Genomic DNA, 27,764 nt, shown 5'->3' with positions numbered 1-27,764 from the left:
AACCCCCATGGACATGGCTCCTGTCTTAGTAAAGACAGGAGCCATGCCCACCACCCCAATGGCCATGCCCATTGGGGCCAGTGCCGTGCAGGGACCCCCAAGTCAGGGCCCTCAAGCGGGAAAAATACTAAAAAACAAATACTTACCAGGACTTACCTGGGATGGGTCCCCCATCGTGTGGTGTCCCTCCTGTGTGGGTGGGGGTGCCCCTGGGGCCAGGGAAGGGCATCTGTGGGCACTTTCCATGGTCTCAGACCATGGAAATATGCCTGCACGTCCCCTTATGCCTGCCTATATCCAGGTGTTAAATAATGGCTCAAGCAAGCTTAGCGCCATTATTTAAGACCCCCCGCCCCATGCTGGATTTTAGCACAGGGGATAAATGTGGCACAAAGGCCATATCGTCCTTTCCTGGACAGGAACGCCTACCTTGCATCTCATTGCTGCAAGGTAGGTTTTCATGTCTAACGCCACAGTATAAATATGGAGTTAGGTTTGCGCTGAATTAGCGTATAAATATGGGCCTTAGTTTTGGAACAATGAAGCTAACTGTTTAGATCACAAATAACCAGGTAGTTTAAAAAAGAGGAGACCATTAACAAAGAAAGAAAAATTTAAGAAAGTTGTTTGAAATCCCAAGACAACATAACATGAGGCCCATATCGACATCCCTGGGTTCCAAATACAGCAAAAGTATAAATTGATGTCAGTAGTATCTAATTGTAGATTGAGGGGTTGCATGGCATTGCAACGAATGCACATGTGTGTGTATATGTATGATGTCACTGGGTAGTTGCAGTTAGGATTTCTATAGAAAATGCCTGTTTTTTGCTGCTAAAAACTTTGGCTTTGTTTGGCGAATCTTCACGAAACATTTCGAAAATGTGCTCTTTTTACTTACTTGGTGCATGGAAAGTTTTGGGGTGATCCAAAAACCCAGGAACGAGAAAACGGGTGTCCCAAAACTTAAAAACTCAATGCATTTTCAATAGATATGTTGAAACAGAACTACTGCAAATTCTGCTAAATGGAATTACACCAAATTTGGCTGGAAGCTAGATCCTGGTCCAGAAAGTATGCTTACTACGATTTGGTATACATCAGTTAAGTAGTTTTTGAGATATTAAGGATCAAAATGTTTGTATATCTGGAGGGATGGGTTGGAAGGGCTCTCACGAGTGCCCCTCAAAACCAATATACATCAGTGCAAGTTCTAGGCATATGAATGTGACATTCACATATCAAATTGTTTAGGTTACTGTCCTATGTTCCGATGCCGTAGAAGGACACATAGAATGTTTGTTCTACCCCGGTCCGCAAAAACATTCCTATGCACTAGAGGAAGACATCAACTGTTTTACACTGGTTGCAAAGGACATTATGGAAGCCAATAATGCCATTCCACATCTTTGTTCAGACCAAGTCGTACTGTATCAAAGTGAATAATCAGGGCACTTTCACATTGTCATAGTCTTAATTCTAAGTCTTCGCCCCTAGGATGTTGCCTTAGTTTTTGTAGACCACAGAAGGTAAAGGTCCTGGAGTGAGGGTGACATAGTACAAAATGTTCCACCAAAGGGAATCTCAATTCATCTCTTTGTAAATTGCAAAAATGTTCTTGAATCCTTAATTTTAAAGGCCTAGTTGTGCTACCAATATAGTATTTATTGCAGGGGCAAATAATAAGATATACTACATTGGTACTTTCGCAGTTGATGAAGTTATATATTATGAAGTTATGACCATTGATCTCAATTTGTTTTGAATTGGACAAACCCAGTTTACAAATCGAGCAATTCGCAAAAGTAAAGAAGCATGTGGCTTTATCTAGAAAGTGTTTGGTTGCTCTTTGATCCTGAAAAAATGAAGGTCAGAGTTTTTCTCTAAGATTAGCTGCCCTTTTGAAACACATTTGCGGAAATGATTGAATATCTTGAGAAATGTATGGATTGTTAGTAAGGAGGGATCAATGTTTCCCCTGCTCTCCTTCTTTCAGTGTGGGTATTCTCACATAAGTTCTCAGGAATGTCAACAATCCATCTTTTCTGCCTGGGGTTGCAGTGCTCACTTCTAAATAGCCTTTCCAGGCCGCAAGCTTCCAAAATGTAACCCACAGGCCTTGAGGTAATAAACCACTGTTGTATGTAGGCAAGAACGTGTCAGTTACTGGTTCTTTAGTGTCTATACCGCTTTTGGTCAGCAGAGCAGAACCTGTTGTGTAAACTGTTAAACTAGGTAACTGCAGCCTCAAAACCCTCAAGATGACACAGGGATGTCAAACATGCACTCTTGTGGCCATAACTTTTGGCACCAATCTAAGTTCAGCCAGTGTCAAGTCAGTATCAATGCTTCTTTAACTAAGGATATCAATTACCTCCTAATTGATTCTTTTGCCCATTTATGCAATGATCAATGTAGGCAAAATATTTGAATTGATCTCCTTTTTTATTCTTTCGTGAAAGGACAAGGATTCTTTCAGTTTGTAGAGGTATTACGACCTGAATATTAGGTACAAAGCAAAAGATTATTCTCCTCTGTCACTGTGCCTGAGCTTCACAGAACAATGTTAGTAACTGTTGTAGATTCATGGAAGGAATCACTTGTGACACCATTAATCTGACCATGGAATTGTGGTATGTGGTGAGCTAATACGTAGGTGAGAACTGGACTCCCTTCAAGACATTGACCCTAGTCATACAGTAAGAATTACGCCTAGGCAGAATATCAATTATGGCGAAGTGATCAGAGAACATTTGGTAATTCCACATTACTCTTTGACATGGAATTACTGATAACTGTGCAATTACTCTTGCTCTTGTAATGTGGGGAAAAAAACGTACTGCAAGAGCACATTGAGTGAGCACGAGTGGCCACTCATGCTCGCTAATGCATTAAGCACTGTTTCTAAGGACAAAAATGAGTTCTCACATCCATTTAACACAAGGGTGCATTTTTCACTAGAAAAATAGAGATAAGAGCTGGGAGTAAGTTTGGGAAAAAAACCTAACCCAAGAGCACATTTAGCAAGCATAAGCAGCCGCTTGCATTTGTTAATCGTGCTGCATTTAGCACTATTTCTTAGTGCAAAAATGCATCCTTGCATCCATTTTGGATGCTAGAAGGCATTTTTGGATTAAGAAAGAACGTTAAACACAGAATTACTCTTCTTGCGTAATTCCAGGGAATCTCACAGAACTCTTAGGTAATTCCATATACTTATGCAACATGTAATTACGTGAGCTACACCCACCCCTAGTAAGAATTTTCACCCGTATGCTACCATTGTTGTGTATAACATGGATAAATTACACACATCTGTGAACCTCCTGATTCCAAAGTGTTTGTATCGTTTCTACCAAACTAAAGACCCCTTTCATTGCATTGTACAGGAAATTCAGAACCCATAGAATTCTCTGTGTGTAGGCCTCAGTCCCTGTTTAAGAAAAAACAAACAATAAACAGCTATGTGAAGAAGGACAGAGGCTGTATAGAGGCATCAGTGCCTTTGGTACCTCAGCACTGGATGCCTACTGGCATATCAGCTTGATGCTCACTCCCTTTCGGTTTGTCACCAATGTAGCGAGGAAATGACAAGTTGCAATGAGCCATCTTTATCATTTGGCTCATGTGCTTTTGGGTGAAGAAGATGGAAGTAGAATTCAGAGGCACTGTGGATTATGACATTTTGAATTTGGCAAACGCATATCTTGATTGGTGCAATCAAATCCTATACACTATAACAACACACCGACCTTCAAAGAGGTTTGGATCTGCAGTACTTAATGTTCTGCCAAAATAACTGGAAGTTCTTGGAAATTACAAGGCAGTGTCCAGAAGGTGGTTCCGAGCAGAGGTAAAGGTCATTGCCTAATAAACGTTTTTTACTTTTGTTGTTCTTAAGGTCAAAGGTCACTTTACAAAAAAAAGTGATTAACAATTGGCCAAACAATTTACCAACAAAAGGAACCATTCCACACCTTTAAATATCCTTTCTGGTTACATTTAGCATGCCAGAGAGTAAGATGTGAATTTGAGATGAAATGCATCGGCCATAAAAACTGCGAAAATAAAAATGGTGTAGGTCTACAGAAATTTCAGCACGTAATCATTATGTAAAAACTCGTCTTCGACAAAACAGGAAAAAGGCTCTTTCTGTTAAAACATCAGTTGGCGGTTGGGGGATTATTTTTAAATGAGCAAGTACACGGATACATTTAGAAGAGGAATCACACCTGGGATGTGTTAATAATATTAAATGAGTTCATAATAGTTAACTAAATAATGTATTTTGTTTGAAATATGCAATGGGCACAACAAATTCCAAAAATCTAGCTAAAGTCAAAAGAAGTCGAGAAATATATAAACTGTTGCAAAAAATAAAATATCTAGAACACTGAAAATGCGAATGCCTACATACTCCTTTGCAACAAATTATATGTATCTCATGGCTGTTCCTTTAACTTGACATGGGCCATTGTGATCAAGTTAATGGTTTGCTCCTACAAACTCTGTGATTCAGTTCTCAGCAGGTGTTTTTGAGTAGTGGGAGACTGAAAATCACTGGCTCTTTGCTAGATACTATGAGCAAAATGTTAATGGCCATGTAGTTTAGTTGAATGAGGGGTTGCATGACATTGCCACAAATGCATATGTGTGTGTATATGTATGACGCCACTGGTTAGTTATAGTTCGGATTTCTATGGAAAATGCCTTTGTTTGCTGCTAATAACTTTGGTGTTGTTTGGCGAATCTTCACGAAACATTTCGAAAATGTGCTCTTTTTACTTACTTGGAGCATGGAAAGTTATGGGGTGATCCAAAAACCCAGGGACAAAAAAAACAGGTGTCCCGAAACTTAAAATCTCAATGCATTTTCAATAGATATTTTGGAGCAGAACTACTGCAAATACAGCTAAATTGAATTGCACCAAATTTGGCAGGAAGCTTGATCCTGGTCCAGAAAGTATGCTTACTACAATTTGGTATACATCAGTTAAGTCGTTTTTGAGATATTAAGGATAAAAATATTTGTAAATCTGGAGGGTTGGCCACAAGCGCCCCTCAAAACCAATTTAAATTAAAAGAGCTTTCTGATTGGCCCAGGCTGGACTCCTGTGAAATCAAACACCGTGATTGGCTGCTTGCTACGGAGGAAAAATGTTGCAGGCAGCCATTACAGGACACAGAGACTTAGTTTCCAGTCCTGAAATTATTTTCAAAAATATATACAAAGGGGCAGGGTAGTGATACCTTGCCCGCCTAGCTGTTGTGGGGGAGGGGAAGGGGGGGTAACGGCCTCGAATGCCAAATTTCTTTTTGTAAAAGGAAGTTATCTTGCAAGAGTCCCATGGGACTCCTGTAGGATCACTGCATTTATTTTTTAAGCGACGGCCAGGGGCTGCTGTGAATAACAAAGGGGAGGTGGTCAATAAACCCACCTCCTGAGCCTCACTGAAGGCCCAGGGACCTCGTCCCTGAGGCCAATTTAACACTAAAGGAGGGGTGCACGTCCACCCTTTCCAGGCCTCTATGAGGCCCAGGCCTCCCATACTCCAGCGCCAAATGTATATTAAAGGGTTCAGGCCCTCCCTGAGTCTCTAAAGGCCCTGGACAATCGCCCCCATGCATAGCTCAGTCACTCTGTCAACATGGAGTCCACTACTGGGACACAGGAGTTTCCCTGCCCACAAAAGCAAGGCAGGGAAAGCATGTCTGCTCCCACTGTGTGGGAACCTACATGCGTTTCCCTGCTCATCCTCTTGTGGGCAGGGAAACTCAAATTGCTCATGCCTAGAAGGAGCAAACAAAACCAGCTGCTCTCTCTGGGTGGGAGCAAAGCTGAATACCAGTGCACCCGGATTGTGTGCATGCAGAAAGCCAGTTGGGCCGGGGGCCCTCGTGCTGCCCCTGCAGCCCCCAGCATAGTGTACTGTGGATGCCCAGGTTGGCCCAGGGGTACCAACATAAGGCCCCTATTTAAAAAAAGACCACTGGGTGGGGTTCCAGGAACCGGTCGAGCACGCACCCTCCTCAATTTAGATATACGGTCCCAGGGAATGGGGTCACTGTAGCCACTATTGGCTTGGGAGGGGGACACCACATCCCTCCTCCCCCTGGAAAAATTAAAAACCAGAGGATGTGGTGCTATGGGACATAGAGGCTCAGGAAGGGGGGCTGTATGCCCATCTCCCCTTAAAAAACTAAAGGGCCGCAGATGATAGAATCCCTGGGGTGTACAGGTTGAGAGAAGGGGCTGCGCGCTCCCTCTCCAACAAATAAAAGAAGGATGTCACGGGTGGGCAACAGGATACCAAAAGGAATAATAAATGAACGTCAGGAGCCACTCAATTTTTATTCACTGCTCCTTTGAAATAGTGCCCAATAATACCCTGCAAGTTATTCATTTTTTTATATATTTTTTAGCTTAGTGGAGTCCCTAGGGAGGCGCACCACCAAGCCGGTTTTTTAATGTTGTTAGGGGCTGCAGGCCCCCATAAAAAAAAAAAACAGTAAGTCTCTGGGGTCATTAAATCCATGACCCCAGAGGAACTGGCCATATTTTTATAAAGCAGCCCTTGTTGGAGCTCTATGCTCTTCAGCTGGAGTGCAAGGCCCTCTTATGGTTGTTTTTATGATTGCATTTTCTGGGCTGAAACATGTTAAAAAAGACTCGGTTGTGTTGTTGTTGTTTTTTTTTTTTTAAAGCAATACATCTCTGACTACTTATTTTATCATGTTTCACCCACAACATGTAATAATAAAAGTTATGTAAAAAAAGTAACTGACATTTTTTTCATTAAAACTTTATTAAATATTTGTAAAATAATCAATAGTATTAAACATTGCATTGTGGGAATTACTGAAATATACATTTGATTACAATTACTCTTGATTTTTGGAGAAGGATAATAGATATGCTTTATGGATATTCTTATGTTTTCTCCTTGATAAAGCCAATAGGTTATATTTAATATTTTGGGGTTGTGATTCTTTGACAGTCAGTAAGTCTGCCTGAGTCTGCCTAAGTGCAGCAAGGTACTGAGAGACAAACCAAATACTGCACATGCCAGAATGCTGTACATGTGGCAGGGTTGGCTACTTGCAGTCCAGATCTAATGGTCAAACCTCCACCATGCACAGCCAAAAGCTATGTGCGGTATTGGCTGCACACATGAGGTTGGGCACAGGCCGTACACAGCTGGGGCTAGGCTGTCCTCAGCAGGGGATTAGCTACCCTGGAAAGTTAGATACAGAGACTGGACATAGTCCAGACCCTGCAGCCATCCCCAGGTCATGCACATCCTTTGGCTGTGTGCAGCAGACAGTTGACTTTACATGTGGTAATAAAATATAACCATGCATGAAAAAAACACTCGAAATAACTGAAAAAAAACAAATTAACTATACTTGTGCCCTAAGGTAGCTATTGCTTGCGCCTTCACCATGCACAGCTAATTAATCCACATATTACATCACTCATGACATGTTCTATAACATCATTGATAACATCACTGCAACATTTGAAATTACATCATTGTTGCAAAGACTGAGCATTGCAAGGACGAGAGTTACTGTTACCTTAGGGCGCGAGTTATGGTTACTTAGTAACTTGAGATAAATATAACTGATGGATTTCAGTGTTTTTCAGTTTAAAATATTAGGTTGTCACTGAATATTTACCTAACTATAAAGTTACTTTAACCTTTGTTTTTCAGTTAATTTCTAGGGTTCTACATGCAAAGCCAACTGCCAGCCTTTGGCTCTGTATGGTCTGGGGATGGCTGAAGGGTTTGGACTATGGACAGGACCTGCATCTAACCTCTTATGGGTAGCCAATGTCTAGTTGTGGGGAGCCAACCCCCTGCTTTGCATGGCCTGTGGCCAACCCCAAGCAGGCAGTCAACCCCACGCTGCACACAGCCTTCGCATATGCCATAGGACCAGGCCTGTAAGGAGTCAACCCTACGACACTCACAGCCTTCTGGCATGTGCAGTATTCAGGTTGCAGTTGCTCTCACAGTTTTCAGTGAATATATATTCACTAATGATTAAGGGGGTCATTCTGACCCTGGCGGTCACCGACCGCCAGGGCCAACGACCGCGGAAGCACCGCCAACAGGCTGGCGGTGCTTCCTGGGCCATTCTGACCGCGGCGGTAAAGCCGCGGTCAGAAAAGGGGAACTGGCGGTTTCCCGCCGGTTTACCCCTGGCCCAAGGAATCCTCCATGGCGGCGCTGCTTGCAGCGCCACCATGGGGATTCCGACCCCCTTCCCACCATCCTGGTCCTGGCGGTTTTTACTGCCAGAACCAGGATGGCGGGAACGGGTGTCGTGGGGCCCCTGGGGGCCCCTGCACTGCCCATGCCACTGGCATGGGCAGTGCAGGGGCCCCCTAACAGGGCCCCACAAAGATTTTCAGTGTCTGCTTTGCAGACACTGAAAATCGCGACGGGTGCCACTGCACCCGTCGCACCCCAGCAACTCCGCCGGCTCCATTCGGAGCCGGCTTCATCGTTGCTGGGTCTTTCCCGCTGGGCCGGCGGGCGGCCTTTTGGCGGTCGCCCGCCGGCCCAGCGGGAAAGCCAGAATGACCGCCGCGGTCTTTTGACCGCGGTGCGTTCATTCGGCGGTTCCCGCCAGATGGGCGGCTACTGCCGCCCGCCGCGGTTGGAATGAACGCCTAAATGTTTAAATGGCGAGTAGACACCAGGTATTTTAGGCTGTGATAAAGACCGTCAGGTTGAAACGTGGACTGTGGTGTTTTCTTCCAGTTTACTTCTAGTATCTCAGACAGGGAAAGCTGGATTTTCTTTTATACATACACGGGCCCTCTCATCCATGATTCACACAGGCCCTGCATGGTGGATGTAACCAACGTTGGTGAGGATTTACCTTCTGATATTTCTGGCTTTTTGAAGAAATTTATTGGCAATGCATTTCAATCTCTGACGATCTTCCCCACAGCATGATACAACCAGGTAGGTGAATCTTAAAAACTCCTCACATCACACAATAGCAATGGTGAAAAGACCTACAGTTTCAACATTAACCCCTCACATGAGAAAAAGAGACTACAGGTCAATCTCATTCCTAATTAAGTGCTATGGTAATAGTGTATATAAATAATGTGTAAATATCAAAAACATACTGAGAATTCATTAGAGCAATAGAAACATGTGTCTAAGTCCACAAAAAAGTTATTATTACATCCACTCATTGCATTAGTAAATCAACATGAGATGTTCCATGACCACATGCAAATTGATTATTGCAAATGCCATAAGGGACAATTATTACATGTGTTTCCCCAAAAAATTACCAGCCATGGAAACCACGCTGCCATTCTATATGCAAATGAATATGAACATTGTTTCCTTCTTTCAAAATCGTGTGGGCCAAGGTAACGTTTAAAAAAAAAAAAACATTGCTTCATAAAATTAATAGTTCTGCGTACAGACCAAGTGATCAATCATTCTCTATAAATATTCGCAAGCATGACACCAGTGTCAAACAAACAAACAAAAACAAAGTGCACAAAATATCCCTGAAACGGCATGGTGATATCCATTAAAAAATGTAAGAACAACCAACATTTAGATAGGCAGTAAGATGTTCAAAACTGAGGTTTAGCTGGGAAAGCCACATTTGAGCCACAGAGTTTCGAAGACATCAATATCATTGGTCAAATAAAATGAAGAGAGAAACAAAGAGAAATTATGTTATCCTACATGCACATAAAGTTCTTCATCCAGGTTCAACCCTCCCAGTGTCCTGGTGCTGAGGTGGATAATGTGCTCAGATTCAAGAATCCGCAATCTCTTTTCTCCATCAACCTCCTTGTGTTGTCACAACTGCCCTGTCAATACCAAAGAAAGAAATAGTGTCAGGATTCTAAGAGTGTACTTTGGACTTATGCCTCACCACTGGGTAACTCTGATCACAATTCCTGATGGCTCTGAAGTGTTCAAGAATCCTCTTTTTCACATGGAATATAGTACTTCCTATGTACAAAAGCCCAAAGGGTAGACCAATTTGTACACACATCTACCAGTTGGCAGATGGTAGGTCTTCGTGTTCTTACTTCCCTTGCAGACTTTGCATTTTCCACACTCATAGAAGCCCCATTGAGCACTCAGCCAGCCCCCTTTTCAACTGTGTACTCATGTAGCTGTGCACCAAAATGTCCTTCACTGACCTCGACTTATGATATGTGCCCAAACGATGATGTGATACTTTCTGACCTATGATGAGGTCTGACTTGACCAAATGTCAATGTCTGGCATGTATGTACAGACCCAGCTTTGATTTTCCCATGTACATATAAGAAATCCATCTCTTTCTCATGTACTTTATGTGTGAAGGCTAGGTTAAGATTATTCCTATTGATGTGTGTCAAGAATTCCTGTAAAAGTTTCCTGGGTCAATCTTATTCACAAAGAGGTCATCAATGTGTCTAGTCCAGAATATGTTTCGTCCACCTGATATTCTGGTCTGTGCACACGTGCTGCTCCTCTCACAATCCCATTAAGATTCCTGTAGAACTTGGGGCAAAGCAACTGCCCATTGCAGTCCTGGCTAGTTGCCTATGCATATCTCATTGAAAAGAAAAGAGTTGTTCTGAAGACAAAATCTTAACTTTTCTAGCAGCATCATAGAATGGTCACATACGTTGAAGGTCTTGTCTCTAAAAAAATGTCTGCACACTCTAATGCCAAAATTATGGTTAATTTAGGTGTACAGTGAGACCACATCAATGGTAACCAATATATGAGGTGGCTGCCAGGGTATCTTACCTATCTTAGTGATGAACTCTGTGCTGTCTCTACAATATGAGGGTAGACTCAGTACATATGGTAGCAGGGTAAAATCAAGGTAAATGGAGGCGGGCTCTCGGAGGCTATTATTAGCAGAAATTATGGGTCGGCCTGGTAGATTCAACTTGTTTTTATGTATTTTAGGCAATATGTAGAAGCAGGGTGCTACTGGTTTCTGTACATATAAAAATGTAGATTCATCTATACCTAAAAGACCTTTTTCTCTCCGGTCACCTAACAGGGAATGATACTTCAAGATAGTTTGTTTGTAAGCACCATACATAGTGAGTTCATAATCTCCTGATCTGATGAGGTGCCTCTCTGGCTTTTGTAAATACTTTTGGACACCCCACAGTACTACATTGCCCCCTTTATCTGAGGGCTTGATAACAATGTTAGGGTCTTGTGTTAGGGAGTCCAGTGCTCACCTTTGTCTGTGGACAGATTTTCAGCATAGTGGTTTCTGCTTCTTTCCCAAATTTGCAAAAGGTCTCCAATTACCACCTCATGGAACGTGTCTATGTTATCATGTGGTGTGGTGGGGATACACTTAGACTTTGGTTTAAAGGGGTTTAACGGGGTAACTACACATTCTATCTAGTTCAAGATCCAAAGAGCTTAACAAATTCCTTTCCATAGCGCAAGTGACCTCTCCAAAATCCAACTCTCGCAAAGCAGCCAACCCCTCAATATCACCCAAACATAAGTTATCAAAAGTAGAAAAACTGGGGGGAGCAATGATGTGTTTGTTTTCTTGCTGTTAAAACACCTTAATTTGCTTTAATTTATGAATAAACAAAAATGCATCTGCGTGAGTCTACCAGAAATCCATGTTAGCTACAGGCCAGAAAGACAAGCCCAACTCCAAAAGGGACTGTTCACCTTCATTCAGTTTCTGTGTAGACAGGTGCATGACAGTTAAATATTCCTCACCCATTAGTTTTTCTTTACCTGCCGTGTCATTCTCCAGTGCGGCAGTGATACTGCCCCTGTTTCCCTCCTCAGAGGGTAGTCTTCTTCCTCCGCTTTTTTTCTTTTTTCAAGTGGTGTTTTTTTTTTTGCAATGCCCTCTGCGTTGTTGCAAAAAATGGTACTCATCCAAGGTAGCTAGGGGTGGTACATCCTTATTGCTTGGGCCAAGCTGTTCCGCCTAATATGAATAAATATCAGGCCCGATTCTGAAGTTGCCAACTCTTGTTGCCTAAGAGCCCCCAGCAGTTTGAATTGTTTGACTGCACTATCAAATCTCCTCCCAAAGGTCACAATGCAGACACTTGCGTAATCTTGCTTGTCCCGCAAGAATTTTCATCACTTTTTCGCCTTAATCTCCTCGTATTTAATCAGCCTATGCTCCATTTGAATAATGAATTTCTGGATCTCCTCTTGTTCCGGATGCTGGTCAAGAATTGTGTTCAGTTAAGTGATCTCCTTGCAGGTTTTCTCAAGCCCCAATTTAGCATATTTGCATAGTAAGCTGCATGTCGAGCTCATGACTGCTGACCACTCCTCAAGCAATTTTGGATTAGGATTCTGATAAATGGGAGTGATAAGGATGTGTAAGCCTTGTGGCACGCTTCCCACTTCAATATAATTGTCCAGGGAAATAGTCTCCCACCAACGATTGATTTCCGTTTTTGAAAACTTCTCATTTTGCAAAAGTTGTTCTTTAAGAGTTTCGGTGATATATACTTTTAAGACTTCATTTAGGGCAGGGATTGCACCGGATTAAATTAAAAACGTTGGCTATTGTTTGCAATTGTATTGTATATGTTGTGAGGTGATATTTTATGGCATAGGAGGATGTGTGTTGTTCAAAATTTAACTGGCTCAGTTAATTTTTGTGTTTTGCATTGCTAAATTAATGTTAGTGTTTTATTCAGTCTTACCACCATGCCTCCTTTTTCTGATCTTTGTGTGTGTGTATGTGTGTGTGTGTTTGTCATCGTCCACTATTTGTCTTTGGTCTCCATGCTGTGTGGCCAGTGGCCATTTTGTGTAGGTGATGTCCATAGGCTTGCATGTGTTCGTTGTTCTCCATGCCTCCTTGCTCAATGTTATTGTTTGACCATGTGTCTTGGCAGCCATTTTGTGCATCCAGTCAGTGTGTTTTCACATAGGCTTTCATGTGTTCTTTGTTCCCAATGCCTCCTTTCTTCACTGTTGTTGCTTGACTATGTGGCTGGCAGTCATTTTGTGCATCCAGCCTGAGCGCCTTTGCCATAGGCTTGCATGTGTTCTTTGTTTTCCATGCCTCTTTGCTCTCTGTTGTTGTTTGACCATGTGGCTGATGGCCATTTTGTATATCCAGCCAGTGTGTCTTTGCTAAAGGCTCGCATGTGTTCTTTGTTCTCCATGTCTCCTTGCTCTCTGTTGTTGTTTGGGTATGGGCGGTTGTTAAAAGGAGTTCCCAGGCATTAAATTTGGTGCAGATTCACATAAAATTTCCCTATTTGCAGACGATATGTTTGTCACAGAGCCCCGCGAATCTCTTTTAGCCATACAGGAAGAACTGACACGTTTTGAACAGTGGCGGGGTTCAGGGTAAACACGAGGAAGTCCTATCTCCTCAATCTGACACTGCCCACTGGAGTAATGACCCAGATAGCCTCCCTGGCCCTATTTGTTTGGGCCAAGAAAGACATTACCTACTTAGGCATTCAGATTGTCCCCAGGTGGCTGATCTGTTTAGAGCTAACTACCCCCCTTTGATTAGGTCTCTACGAGATGACTTCAGGAGGTGGTCCCCGTTATGGCTATCCTGGTTGGGGTGCATCAATAGTATTAAAATGACTATGCTCCCCAGATTTCTATATCTCTTTCAGTGCCTCCCCATTGAGATCCCACCGGATTTCTTTGCGGAGACTCGAACGCTATTCCCGAAATTCATTTGGCAGGGTACAAGAGCTAGGGTTTCATACAGAGTACTGGTGCACCCCAGAGAGAGGGGAGGGTTGGCGCTCCCGGATCTCATGCTATATTATAGAGCAGCACAACTGTGGGTCTTAGCTGAGTGGTACCTCCGAGAGTCAGATAAGATTTGGCTGCACATGGACAGAGCGGTGACAGGCAAGACCTTGTGAGATATCCCATGGAAGCATAAGTGGGCAAAAACGCATACATTAGCACACCCACCGCCACTACCCTAAAAGTGTGGGACAAGGTAACTAAAATCTATGGGCTTACTTCCTTCCCCTCGCCACACACCCCTATCCACCTTAACAAGGCATTCCCACCAGGGGAATTTCCGGGACCCTTTGATCAATGGGGAGAAAGGGGCTGCTTATGCATTGCAGATCTATACCATGGAAATCAACTTAGGACCTTCTATAATTGCTGTAGGGACTTCCAACTCCCACAATCCGAACGTTACCATTACACACAGTTAGTGCACTGGGTCACGCAGCCACATATAAAGGAAGCAGCGACAAGGGATCTTCTCCCGGTGGAGAGATTTGTGCAAAGGGGAGAAGTGACAAAGGGCAGTATTTCTACGCTATACTCTATACTAGCTACGGCACAAACAGCGCCAACCCCTCAACACATCCCCTTCTGGGAGCACGTCTTGGGTGCTTCGGTGGAGGAGGACCAATGGCGCTATCTATATCAAGATATACCCAAGCACAACCGCTCCATGGCAGCTAGGGAGGCTCACTACAAACTGCTTTATAATTGGTATCTATATCCTGAGAAACTTAAGAAACTTTACCCTCAGGTGTCAGATAGATGCTGGAGAGGCTGTGGCATGCTGGGAGACTTTAAACACATATGGTGGGACTGCCCAATGATTCGCCCCTATTGGAATTAAATTCTCTCTCATCTGAAAGAGATGCTGGGATATCCCATTCCGACCACAATGGAGCATGCCCTCTTGGTCCTTCGAGCCCAAGAACTACAGCACCAAACATACGGGACCAGGCTATCATGTGGCTGGCTTTGGGGGCGGCGAAGACAACTCTAGCATCCTTCTGGAAAAAAGTGGACCCACCCCCTATAGCTTTGTGGTTCACTCGGTTGTGGAAAAGTCTTGCCATTGAGCGTCTGGTTGATAAAGGGGAGGGCTCGCACAGAAGTTTTGATTTCATATGGGATCCCCTGGTTCGGTTGTAGCCCCAGATTAAGGGCCTTGCACCTCTTCCATATCTAGAAACCAGAGTCTGAGAAAGGGGGGGACTGGAGAGGACCCGTGTGGGCCTCGAGAGGGGGACCCACAACCATCGACTCCTCTTAGCTACTCTTGATACGACCAGGGATGGATTGTTTGTTGTATGTTAACCTGTTTACTATCATTTTTAAACTGTTTCATTTACTGTACGTGCTGGCTACGCTTACAAACTTGCATGAGGACAAGCATCCCTTAGAGCGGAGTATTCCTATTGAACAATGTAACACTTACCCCTTCTGGGGACAAACGACAAAGGGGATGGAGTTGTATTGAGTAGTCTATGATGCTTATTGATTAAGTATGCCTGTACTCTTTTACAAAATGTCAATAAAAAGAAGATTACAAAACAAATTACGTTGAAAAAAACACAGAAATTCACTGAAAACAACAAAGGTTACAGGGACGTTACAGTTAGGAAATAGAATTTTAAAAAACATAGAGATTTACCTAAAAAAACAAAAACATTACAGGGACGTTATAGTTAGGTTCTGAATTTACTTGCACAAAACCATAGAAATTCAGCAGTTTTAGTTAGAGTTGTTTCAAGTAACTGTAGCCCCAAGTTAACTATACTTGCTCCCTCGCCATGCACTGCTAATTACCGTAGCTATTACATCACTCATGACATCTTTTAGAACATCATTGATAATGTTACTGCGTATATATATATATATATGTAGATAGACCCTTTGTTTTTTTAATATATATATATATTATATATACACATCTCTCTCTCTCTCTCTCTCGCTCTCTCTCTATATATATATATATAGATAGATATAGATATAGATATATAGCTAGATATATAGATATAGATATATTTTACCAGTAAGTAGTTATAGTTAAGATAATATTTCCATAGAAAAAGTGTTTTTTGACTTTGGCGCTGTTTGACAAATCTTAAAAAACTGTGTCAAAAATTGTGTTCCAGAGAATACTGTTGTACATGGTAAGTTTTGGAGTGATCCGTCAAGTACTGGCCAAGAAAAAGGGGAGGTAAAAAAAGTGGGTTTCCCATTATAATTCCCATAGGGTTTTGAACACAACTACAGCCCGAACTGCTGAACGGAACTACAAAAAGTTTGCATAAAGGTAGCTTTTGGTCCAGAAAGAAGCCTTTCTGTTTTTGGTGTAAATTCGTTCAGTAGTTTTTGAGATGTTAAAGGAAAAAGAAATATAGCTATCTAGAGGTGCGAAGGCTTCGCAAATACTCCTGATCTCGTGCTGAGATCTGATTGGCTGCCAACACTTCAACAAAAAGGTGTTGGCAGCCGAGTCCCTAAAAGAAAACATAAAAAATAATAAAAGAGGCCGTGGTAGGGGAACCCTGACCCCTTAGCTCTGGTGCTGGGGTCCGACAACCTCCCACCCTCAGGAAAAAGAGCTTTTTAAAAACAAAATTGCTAAGAGTCATGGAGGAGTTGCTGATCAGGTGAACATTTTAAACAAAAACAAGCTCACATGCTTGATTTGGAAAAGGCCCCCAAGTGGGCCAGTCCCGGGGGCATTGTTTAAAAGAAAGGAGAGGGGTCCCCGGGACTCACCTCATGATGCTTATGGAGCCCCACAGACCACCATCTCTCCAGGGCTTTGTGAAAAAGCTCGGGTTTTATGAAAAAGCCCGGACCCTTCCAGAGCCCCGGGCACCACCACCTCCCTGGGGCTAAATCTTTGAAATGGAGGGGCCGAGCAGACCTCTTATCCCAGGGGCCACCACCTTCCTTGGGCCAAATTATTACTAATAGGGGGGCCTCAGGAACCCCCACATTCCCCAGGAATAGGGGCTAAATTGAAAAGCTGGAGCAGGGCTGTGTGGCTCCCCTTGTGGAGCCAGTTATGGCCCAGGGAAAGCCACATCCCAGGTCCAGCTCCTGCTATGTCCTGGGATGCCCACCCCAGGGACATGGCTGTTTGCTCTGACTTGGTGGGAGCTTTTATCAGCTCCCACCAAGTCAGAGCACACACAACTCCACTCTCAGGAAGTGAGAGCTGTCAAACAGCACTCACTCAGCTGGGAGCAGAGTTTTTGACTGTTACCCTGCCCGCAGAAATGCAGGCAGGGAAACAGATGAAAGGATTGCTCTCACAGGCAGGGCACTGAATGTTTAGCAGCATCCTGTCTGTGACAGCAATGCTGGCTCCCTCAGGAGGCAGGGTGCTGGTTGGGATCGCGAGGGCATACAGGCTTCTATCAGTGGTGACTGGATGCCCTGAGGGGGCACCCAGGTGACATGGCTAGGCCCCAATTCATGGCTGAGATTGGCTCAGGGAGGGGAACGCGGCCCCTCCCCCCCAAAAAAATGAGAAAATATGTAAAGGCCGGGCCTTGGGGACTGAGCACCCCAGGGCCAATATTGGCCTGGAAAGAGGGGGCCATGCGGCCCCTCTCCCCAATAACATAAAATATGTACAGGGTCTGCTTTAGCGCTGATGGCGACAGGTGTGACAATGTTTGCTGGCGCCGCCCAATGACCACCTCTGCCACGGATTCCCTCACTAGCACCCTTTAACAGTGCCCCTCAAGAATCCATAACCACACTCTCCCAGATTCATTTAATTATTTTTATAGCGCCACTCATACCAGTGTAGGATGTCAGAGCACACACATTACACATAGGCAATCAATCATAGGTGTCTAAATCAGTGTACAGGAAACATTACAGACGGCTACAATGTGTAGCAGTCAGGTCATCCATACTGGTAGGCAGCATAGTTTAAGAGTGCTTGGTCTGGAGAAGCATAAACTCAATATTTAAAACATAACACCATGGTTGGGGGTTCTCTTTAATAGTAAGAACTGATTTCTACTCATAGGAACCCATTTTGCAATATTAAGTTAATGAAAGGCTAGGGAAAAATCGTAACCTCTAAGCTATACCTTGAAGTTTGCATGCTGCTCTTTGATGACAGGTAATTGCTCACTATTCTGTATTAGGAAAATCAACTTCTAAACTGCAAGCAACAAAAGGATCTCTATGACAAAAGCAGTAATCCACTGACCTATTCACATTACATGCACGGTGTGATCTGCGTTGTTGACGTTCTTTGCAGCAGGCATAGTAAGCCTCAGTGCTAGCACTATCTCATGATGAGTCAAAACTTCCACTAGAGAAAACTCCGATATCTCTCCAGGAAGAACATTAATTACAGACCTATAATGACATTTTTATTGTTGCCTGAAAACTGCAGGAGGCAAGAAATGTGGCAGCAGGTGCATTTGAAACCATAATAAACTTGCAAACATCGTGTACCATCTGAAGTCAGCACCCGGTGCAGGTGCATGGGTAGCGTCACTCTGGAGCCGACCCTGAAAAAATATTAAGGCCGGGCCCCAGCGATGGGATTCCCGGGGCCAATATCATCCAGGGAGGGAGGCCGCGTGGCCCTCTTCCCCAATATGAAACCTCAGAGACACCCTGTCACACCCAAAGACACCTTCTCACACCTATTGTCAAACCCAGAGAGACAGGTCCTGCGGCCAACCCCAGCCCTGCGTGGGTTTGGGTGACTATAGGGGGAAGGGTGCTGGACTTGGCCACAGGCCAGGCCCTGCGGCCAACCCTGCTGCACACAGCCGAAGGCCGTGCCACAGTGGTTGGATTAACATATAGTAATTAAAATTACTTTACCTTAAAAAAACATAGAAATTCACTGAAAACAACAAAGGTTACAGGGACATTATAGTTAGGAAGTAGAATTTTAAAAAAACATAGAAGTTTGCTTACAAAAACAAAGGTTACAGGGATGATATTGTTAGGTTCTGAATTTATTCTCACAAAAACATAGCAATTCTGCAGTTATAGTTAGAGTTATTTCAAGTAACTGTAGCCTCAAGGTAACTGTACTCGCACCCTCACTATGCACTCCTAATTACCCCAGATATTACGGTATTCATGACAACTTCTATAACGTCATCAAAAATGTAAGTGAAATGTTAGCAGTCAAATTATTGAAATAAAAACAGTGCATGGCAGTGGCGCGAGTTATAGTTACCTTAAGGTACGAGTTATAGCTACAAGAGACAGCTATATCTATAACCGTAATTGGTGAAGGCCTATGTTTTTTAGACTTTAAAACATTACGCTACTGAATATTTAATCTAATCATAACATTACTTTAATCTATGTTTTTTTCAGTGAATTTCTAGGGCTTTTTCAACACAAAGTAATATTTTATAAGTATTCTTAAAGTCAAGCCTTCCAAAGGCAGCCAACCCCACACTGTGCATGACCTTCGGTTGGCCAGGGGGTAAAGCCATGTCTTGTGGCCAACCCCGCAGGCAGCCAATCCCACGACACATACACCTTTGTCCCTGCACAGTGGGGGGTTGGCCACAGGGCCTTGCTGTGTAGGCAACCCATCTGAAAGCAGTCAATTGCCCTCCACAGACCACCATCCCCATGGCATGCACAGCCATTGGTGGTGCAGCATGGTGTAGGGTTCGCCTTTGGGTCCCTGGGACCCCATTTCCAAGACTAAAACATACCTATTAAAGAGAGGGAGGCATGCAGCCCCCTCCCTGAGCTGTATCAAGCTGCTGGGACCTCACCCCCAGGCCCAAAGCCAATTAAAAAGGGGAGGAGAATGTGGCACTCCTCCCGAACCACCTTGGGGCCCAATGATGTCATCACCAATGCCCAAATTTTATGAAGAAGTGCAGGGGACATGCGCCCCTCCCTCCCGAGCCTTGTTGAGCCCCATGGACCTCATCCTTCAGGCCGAAAAATTAATAAAGGGGGGACGTGCACACCCCCCCTGAGCCTAATTAGGCTGTGGGGGCCCCATTCCCAAGGGTCAAAACATAAATAAAATGTGAGTGGGAACACGGTCCCCTTCCCAAACCTATTTTAGCCTTCAGGACCCCATCCCCGGGTGCCCACATCAACTGTAGGTGGGTGCCCTGTCATGGTGCTGTAGCCCGCATTGCTCCCACCCAAAGGGAGCAGCTGGTTTTCGCATTCTCCCTCCAGGGGGAAGCAGCGTGTGTTTTGTTTCCCTGCCCACATCAGTGTAGGCAAGGAAACAAAACACAAGTTTGCTCCCAGCCAGCAGGAGCATTTTGAAATCTCCTGCCGGCTGGAAGCAGACATAGGGGCATATCTAAGAGCCCCCAGCTCCATTCTAACACCACATTAGCTTCATTTGTTGACTCTAATGTGGTGATAGAAGGCCAAAAACGCCACGCCATATTTACAAAGTGGCACAATGCATGCATTGCTCCACTTTGCAACCCTCTGTGCTACATTATACCTGCGCCAGGCATAATGTATGCAAAGGGGCATACCCCCATTAGGGGGGGCGAAAAAATAGTGCAAGGTAACAGATTTCCTTGCGTCATTTTTTTGCCACATTTAACGCCTGCCCACAGCACTACTTCTGCAGAGTACATCAATCGCGTAAAAAATGGCGCTATTGGCCCCTATCCTGCGCCATGGTGCGCCGTATTTTAAATACGGCTCACACATGGTGGCAGTAGGGGGGACGCTAAAGGGCGCAAGAAAAGTGGAGCAGCACTGTGTGAAGTACCACTTTTCTTAATTATGCCCCATTGTGTTTTCTCCCATTTGGTGGGAAATTTAAAAATGCTCCCGCCAGACAGCAGCAAACACGTTTCCCTGCCCGTGCCAGTGCGGACAGGGAAACTACTGTGTCCTAGGGGAGGGATCCCCAGGACACCGTAAGTGGTTCGGCACCAGGGGATGAGGGCCACTGGTCTTTAAAGGCTCAGGGAGTGGGGCCAAGTGACCCCCTCCCCTTTTGGTATATTTCGGAGCAAGGGGATGGGGCCTTCAGGGCCTATTTAGGCTCAGTGAAGAGAGCTGTGTGTCCCTCCTCCAATCATATAATTATGCAGCCCTGGACGATGGGGCCCTTTGGGTCTTTTTTAGGCTCAGAGAGGGGGCTGCACAGCCCCCTTCCCTTTTTTTAAGCATTTCAGCCCCAGGGGTCTGGGTGACCAGGGCCTTATTAGGCTTGGAGAGTGGGGCCATGCGTATGGGGGGAGCAAATCTGGTTCCAGCTGCTCCCTAGATGGGGACATGCAGGGAGCCTGCTGGGCCACAGGGCCCTGAGGCTTCTCCCATGGTTCCAAACCTTCTGGGTTGTAGGTGCCCGGGATGGGGTTCTCGAGGCCAGTATTGGATCAGGGAGCAAGGGTATGGGCCCTCTGGTGGTGGGTTCTACGGCTGCACTTTGCAGCTTCACAAATGTTCAAAAATAGACTCTACAACATGTTGGTATTTTTTTTATCATACTTTATTACATTTTTAATGGCAATCATGTTTATTAAACATTGTGTGAGTGCTTGAAATAAACATTTTCATTATAATTATTGGTTATTTTTTAACAACATATGTGATTTGTATGTGTTAATATCTGGATCCCCTCATAAAGCCAATCAGCCCACTTGTTATATTTTGGTGTTATGTTCCTTTGACAAAGTCAGTAGGTCTCCCTTATTTAAAATGACACCCATGCCCTGCGCTCAACCCCTTCCCTGCTTCTCATGGCTCAGATGTGGAGTTGGGCAGCAGTGGGAGTGGGAGTGGGCAAAGGGTCTGGCCTGTGGGTAGCCTCACCACACATAGCCAAAGGCCATGGCACAGTGTGGATTTGCCTGCCTGAGAGAGGTTGAACGTAAGGCGTGGGTGCAGGATAGCACCTTCAACCAAATCCACACCACACAAGACCAAGGCACCAAGAGAGCAGGTAAGAAGTGGGGGAGCTGGGAGAAAGCAAAGGAGAGGGGGTGGGGATGGTACTGTGAGCAAAATGGAGGGGGCAGAAGACCTTACATGGGATGAGAAGGCACAAAAGTTAGAGAAAAAGCACTAAAGTACAAAAAGCACAAAAGAGTATGAAAAAGCACAAAATAGCACAAAGGCTACAGAAAAGCAATAAAGAGCACAAAAAAGCACAAAAGAGCACAGCGAAGCATGAAATAGCACAAAAGCACAAAGGAGCAACTAAAACGCAAAAAAGAGCAAAGAAAGCACAACCACGCTTAGCACAAAGCTCAAGCTAGGCACCTGCACGAGGGGGTCATGCGGCTGCCAGGATGTAAATCCTGTGCAGGGAAGGTATTATGGAGTGAAGTGACTGGGGTTACTAAAGTGAGGGATGAAGAGGCAAGAAAAGAGAACACAGCAGGAGCGCAGGTAAGGAGCAGGGGCCAGGTGGAAGAAAGTGCAGGAGGGGGTTAAGGGGCTGTGGGGAGCGCAACTGAGGGGCAAAGTCCTAGTACCTGGTGAGAAGGCCAAAAACGAAAGAAAAATTGCAAAAGCAGTAAAAAGTGAAAAAGACCATGAAAAAGTTCAAAATAGCACAAAAGAGCATGAAAATGCACAATACAGCACCAGAGAGGCCACAAAAGCACAGTATCACAAAGCTGACAGGCAAAAAGGGTGAAAACAGAGAGCAGAGCAACAGACAGAGCTGAAAGGAGCAAGGTGGGAGCCTCGAGTAGATGGAACCAGGTCCGAAAAGGTCTGGACTGGTTGGTCTGTAAGTGGGGCTAGGCCTAAATATCTCATTAAAGAAAGAAAACGGGAGCTAGATGAATTACAAAAGTTCCCCCTCTGTGCTGTACAAACTACTACACCTTCACAGCCATGTGATCTGACTCCCAAATATTTGACTTAGGATTTCCCAGTGATGTAAAACAACAAAGTTAAACTAATCACATTTTGTCTCATATCACTTGTTTCATTAGGCCCATCTTCCAATACACCATCTGATTCCAGCAGCAACACCAAACACCACTTCTAAATCGCATCTTCTTTGAGAGTTCATTGGCCTCAAAACCTTCTGGTCCTAAAGAGGACAGCTGTCTTTCTCCCTCCAACAATCCAGCACATGTGTATAGTTACATTTAGAAAAAAACGGTAGGTTTTGAAGCTACTTCTTCAGTGCCAGGGTAGGTGAGGTTCTAATAAGGGGCAAGAAACAAGTAAAGTTCTGAAAGCCAAAAGTACACTGTCTTTCGGGCAACCTAAAAGAAAACAAAATAACTACATAATATGAGGTCGCGCTTCAACAGAAATACTTACCACTCTGTCTGTTTCTGTCAAGGTGGTGTTAGAAGGGCAGGTGGATAATTTCTGAGGGCCCGATTCACACAGATAAACATACACTTCTTGTGTAATTTTACAATATTCTGAAATTCACAAAGGAATTTTGTGAGTAGTATCTTTACGACTGTGGAGTCTCTGCACTCGTGGCAGAGATTCCACACATAAAAAGATAGGCAGTCATAAAGATGCTACTCATAAAATTCCTTTGTGAATTACAAGAAAAACAAAAGTATACATTTAGCTTTCTGAATCAGGCCCTGAGGTTGTAGCAGGGACATAGGAAGCAGGTGGCTTGCAAATGAGGTGGGGCAGTGGAGTGGGTGGGTAAAGTCTGGGGTAGGAGCAGTGTTGAGCAGGCAGGTAGGTACCTTCTGTGGTGGGTAGTGAATGAGGTGTCAGAATAGTGGGGCAAGGGCCAAGTGATTTGGATAGGTATATTTAGCATTGATGGAGTTCTGTCATGGCACCTGCTCAGTAGTTTTCCTCTCTGAGAAGACATCACATTTAGAAAATGCGGGAGGCTGGCATGGGGTAGCAGAGAGAGGCAGTAAGTACTTCCAATTCCTTTCAGCTCACTATTCCTTCTTGCAATCATAAACCCTGTTTTACTACCCCTCCATGTCTGTGCCACTCTATCCCTGTTGACCTCCCAGCCCTTGTCACCCCACAATATTTATTTCACCTTCCCTGTCGCCCTCCCTATATCTCTAACACTCATAGTCCCAGTAATATGCTGAACCACTCCAAGCTCATTGTCACCTTTCTTGCCTCTGTCATCCTCTCCCAGTCCTTGCTACTTTTGCAATTCCCATCACCCCACGCATTCATCACCCTCTTAAGCTTTTCACCCGCCCTATATAGTCACACTACTACAACTGTCCCCCTTCAAAACTCTGTCTCCATCCCTATATTTCACCATCAGAGCTCCTGTCAACTTACCCATCCATGTCACACTTGATATCCCTTTCACAAAGATGATACCTGTCACCGTCTTTGTGCATGTCATACTCTGGATCCCTATCACATTCCTGTCCTGGTCATAGTTCAATCTCCCTCGGTGACCCAGGCATTAGCTAGCCTTGGTCCAGCTCTGTCTGATGAAGTGCATCTTTGAAATAATGGGGGCAATTCTTGACATATCACAGTTTTTGTTTGTGAAACTGTGAGGAAACAGGCATGACTGTGCAGCAGTACTTTGTAGTTTTTCTTAAGAGATTAAATACCAAAGTCACCTGGCGAGGATCAGTTTTGCATGCAAACAATGTAATCCCTCCATAAATGCCAGTCTTTAATTTCTTTATAATCAGCAGCTGAGGTGAAAGGCAGGTCAGGTTATGGAGCACAATTGAATCAGTTGGTTAAAGCAAGGAAAACAGCGCTTTTCTGTCTTCTGCTCTATTGTTTAGCTTAGAATGACAAGCAGAGAGAACATGTTTATTTTTTGCACTATTAAATAATTAGAGGAAAGATAGAATCTTTCTGCATGTTTCTACACACACCGAACTAGTGCAGCTTTTTTTTTTAAACAAAAAACCTAGGGCATATTTATACTCCATTTGCGCCGGAATTGCGTCGTTTTTTTTTACGCAATTTCGACGCAAAACTAACTCCATATTTATACTTTGGCGTTAGACGCGTCTAGCGCCAAAGTCCATGGAGTTTGCGTCATTTTTTAGCGTGGACACCTACTTTGCGTTAATTATATGCAAGGTAGGCGTTCCCGTCTAAAAAATCGACTCCGAAGCATGTGCGTCGGATTTATACTCCCGGGCAAAATTCACGCCCGGGAGTGGGCGGGTCAAAAAAAATGACGTACGGCAGCTTTTGCGCCGTTTTTTAGCGCCTGCAAAAGGCAGGCGTTAAGGGACCTGTGGGCTCTGAAGGAGCCCAGAGGTGCCCTCCCATGCCCCCAGGGACAGCCCCTGGCACCCTTGCCCACCCCAGGAGGACACCCAAGGCTGGAGGGACCCATCCCAGGGACATTAAGGTAAGTTCAGGTAAGTGTTTTTTTTAATTTTTTTTTGTGGCATAGGGGGGCCTGATTTGTGACCCCCTACATGCCACTATGCCCAATGACCATGCCCAGGGGACAGAAGTCCCCTGGGCATGGCCATTGGGCAAGGGGGCATGACTCCTGTCTTTGCTAAGACAGGAGTCATTTCTATGGGGGTTGGGAATGAAAAAAAATGGCGCAAATCGGGTTGAGGCGAAAAAATTGCCTCAACCTGACTTGCCCCATTTCTTGACGCCCAAGCCCCATATCCCCCTACGCCGGCGCTGCCTGGTGTACGTCGTTTTTTTTAACGCACACCAGACGGCGCCGGCGGCTAACGCCGGCTAACGTCCTTCAATAAATACGGCGCCCGCATGGCGCTTCAGAATGGCGTTAGCCGGCGCTAATTTTTTTGACGCAAAACTGCGTTAGCGCAGTTTTGCGTCAAAAAGTATAAATATGGGCCCTAACTTCTCTTGAACTGTTTTAATATATGTTTGCAGCAAATAACTAACACATTTTAGATGTGCTTAGTTTTACAATAAAGATTTTATTTTTGTTCTTCATGTTTGCAATCATGCTCGCTCTTTCATAAGAAAGAACTATGCACTTAGATTTTGGTTTAAGTGGTTTGTGGGAAGGGTGATGGTGTTACTATGTATTATATAGGATAAAGTACCCCCTGGTGTCCATGATAAGTTTATTTGAAGTCACCTCAGAGTTCCATATCCTTATAAAGGAACTCAACCTTCGGCATCATTAATCTATATGGTTATGGAACTCCTCAGTGACTTGCAATATCTATACAATTGGGGGTCCCGCTTTCATGGTGTTCATTTTTTTAACATTTCCATCTGTATTTATCCATAGTTATTTTTAGACCATCCTATTGGTAGTTATCCATATTTATTTTGTGTTTTGAGAATAAATGGAGCTATATAATAGTATATTTCAACATTTATATAATTCTTAGTTGGCCACACACTCGTGGATGCCAGTCACATTTTAGCAAATTAAGCAGCCACATATTACAAAACACTACAGCACAGGTGCATATTTGTGTATACTACAAACATATCCACAATCTGCACACCTTTTGCCTGAAAATCATGAAAGACAGCATGTGGAGTCTCTCATGAGAGGCACAATTTTCACAATTTTTTCTGCTTTTAAAAATAAATACATACAGGAAACACATTGTTTTCCACCTGTAAGTAGTGATAGAAATCAGTAAAAAGGGAAAACGAGGAGGCCTACTTAAAATGTACGGCAGGGGTACTTTATCCCTTATATATTGTGACTGTTCATTCAAAGCCTACCTCTATTTAGCAAGTTTAGGTACAAATTATACTTTTAAATGCACTATTTGGGTCCATTTTTCCATTTTTTGGGGCGGGAAGGCTAGCTCCACTTCTATTTCCAAAAAACAGGGAGACAATTATGGCTTGCTCGCTTTGCTTTCATGCCATGTTAAGTACTACCTGGTATTTACACCACACCACACAACCATTAGACTTTTCTAGTCCTGTAGCACCAGTGGCACTGTGAGCCCCTAGCCATCACAGCTTAGCGGGGGTGATGTTGGCACATAATTGTTCATAAGCCACTTCTGTATGCAGCTCTGCAGACAAAACCTCTGAAAAAAACAAAGTAAGGGTAAACAATAATAGAAGTCAGGGATGCAAAGCCAGTCATAGTAGAAGAGGCCCAAAAAGTAAAATGATGAGAGAAGAAAAGGGAAAGAGAATGCAGAGGCGTAGTTTCCATTTGTGCAGCAGGTGACACACGGACCCGGAGGCCTGAGATGCCCACTGAACTCTGTCTGATTTGTGCTGTATTTTATCGCTCAGCTAGCAGCTGGGGCATATTTTCTTCCTTGCATAAGGACCCAAAAGACACTGGCCAGGCTACTGAGAGTGTGTGTGAGACAGAGCTAGATGGATGAAGTAAACGAAGGACAAATGAAAGGAAGAACCTCTGACAAGAAGGAAGGGCCAGAGACATGAAAAGATGGACTCAATGATGAAAGGGGTGATAGATGATTGTGTAAAACAACATTTGCATAGGTGTGTGTAAGAAAGAATGGCTAGAATGAAGAACGGCTGGATGAAAGGGTGGATGAAAGATTGGAAGTCATGATGAATGGATGAACTGATAAAAGCATGATAAAGTGATGGATGGATGAAACATAATGAATGTATTGATGGTAAAAGGATGGTTGTTTGGCTGGAAATGTAGAAGGGTGAATGGAAGGGTGTGGTGATGAAAGGTTGGCTAGACAGCATGGTAAAGAAAGGGCGGATGGAAGCATGAAAATATGGATAGATGGCTGGATGCATAAAAGGTTAATAGCATGATGAGATAGATAGATGGAAGGTGGGATGAAAAAACATCACTCAGGGTGGGTAGGGTCTGTTTTCTTTGCTCATCTCATGGCTTTCGAGGTATGGATCAAAGTGGGGGATCATTTCTTTTCTGGCCACTTCCTTGTACGACGCCCCCTGATGTATCTTTGGTCCTCTGTGCCACAAAACGTGCCTTCAGCTAGGGCCCTCTGTGTCATAAAGCGTGCCTTCAACGAGGGCTGGACTGGAGAACTAAAAGCAGTCCTGTAGCGAACGTTCAAACAAACCCTGCTTCCTTCATTTCCTTGCTCAGTCTCTTTCCATTTGTTTTCTCTCTTCCTCTCTCTTTTCTCACTCTCTGATCGCATTCTCTCTACC

This window comes from Pleurodeles waltl, chromosome 9 (genome assembly GCF_031143425.1).
Source record: "Pleurodeles waltl isolate 20211129_DDA chromosome 9, aPleWal1.hap1.20221129, whole genome shotgun sequence".
NCBI lineage: Eukaryota > Metazoa > Chordata > Amphibia > Caudata > Salamandridae > Pleurodeles > Pleurodeles waltl.
Note: the sequence above shows the minus strand (reverse complement) of the source record.